The sequence below is a fragment of the Dendroctonus ponderosae genome, unplaced genomic scaffold, assembly GCF_020466585.1.
Source record: "Dendroctonus ponderosae isolate FM_Combo_2020 unplaced genomic scaffold, Dpon_F_20191213v2 Dpon_F_20191213_5, whole genome shotgun sequence".
Taxonomy (NCBI): domain Eukaryota; kingdom Metazoa; phylum Arthropoda; class Insecta; order Coleoptera; family Curculionidae; genus Dendroctonus; species Dendroctonus ponderosae.
In genome coordinates, this window is record NW_026018715.1 from 420,646 (window position 1) to 421,815 (window position 1,170).

Sequence of the window (1,170 nt, forward strand, 5' to 3'; positions counted from 1 at the left end):
CGCATTCACCAACATGTGGCAATTATACGTTAATGTATTTATTATCTCCAAGATGGACAATCAGTGTACATGTGAAAACTTTTTATGGTAAGAAACATCATTTATCCAATAATTGCTTACATTACTAATGGCAGCGTTTAAATTGCACGTTTCGTTTGTAGTTCCAATTACCGATTATTTGCAACGCATTCACCAACATGTGGCAATTATACTTTCAAGTATTTATTATCACCAAGATGGACAATTATTGTATGTTTCAAAACTTTTTTTGGTAAGAAACGTTACTTATCCAGTAGTTACTTACGTTACTAATGGCAGTGTTTTGTTTCAGATTGAGTGAAACCGGAAAACTTTCACGTCGAACATCTGGTTTGCTTATTGCAGCCAACACTCTAATCTTAGTCCGGACTTAAAATAGCGATTAGACATGTTATCGGATTTGGTATGTTTTTCATTTTTATTATGGAGTTTATCCTAATGGCGAAATTTTGGTTTCTTTTGCCTAAGAGCTGTATCTCCGATTTTATCACTTTTGATAAATTTGTTCAGTATAATGTTCAGTTAGGTTGAGTCATCAATTTGAACATAATGGCGAATAATTTATTTTTATGCAGTTTAAATTGCGTTTCAAATATACCTACATACCGGCTTACTTCTATACGCATATCTATTATAATTAATTAATAATAAACATTGAACAATAGGTGGTTTCCTGTGAAACGAATATTTCATTTGTAGAAATCATTAGAAATGGTTTCCAAGCGCGTCCGCCAAATGTGCCAATCCGACGTTCAGATATCTATCATACAGTAACTACTTATATTCGCAAAAGAAGCGTTTTCATTCAGATTGAGTGAAGCACGAAAAACATTCGCGTCGAGCACCTGGTCGTCTATTGTAGTCGTCAGGCTAATCTTAGTGTAAGACGCTGTGATCATCGGAACAGATATGTTGTTAACTTTCATTATTTCATCTGTCCTGTTGTTCAAATTTTCAATAGTTTTTTTTCACGAGGAACTGCAATTTTGTCACTTTTATTAACTTTGTTTTGTAATCTTTATGTTAACAGAACTCACTATTATTGCTTACATAAAGACTTTTCTTAAACTTTTCATTTGCTATTTCGGAGAATGTATGTCAATAATTTTCGAATTGTTTAGTTTTAAAGAT

General features: G+C 32.6%; 1 long non-coding RNA gene across 2 annotated transcripts; it reads left to right on the forward strand.

The window, feature by feature from the left end:
- LOC125504533 lies at positions 1-911 on the forward strand. Of its 2 annotated transcripts, XR_007281551.1 has the most exons (4): positions 1-87; positions 162-271; positions 332-442; positions 739-911. It is a non-coding gene; the product is annotated as an uncharacterized LOC125504533 (long non-coding RNA). The 2 variants fall into 2 exon arrangements; XR_007281550.1 differs by lacking the exon at positions 739-911 and having other exon boundaries at positions 332-720.
- Positions 912-1,170: the final 259 nt, after the last annotated feature.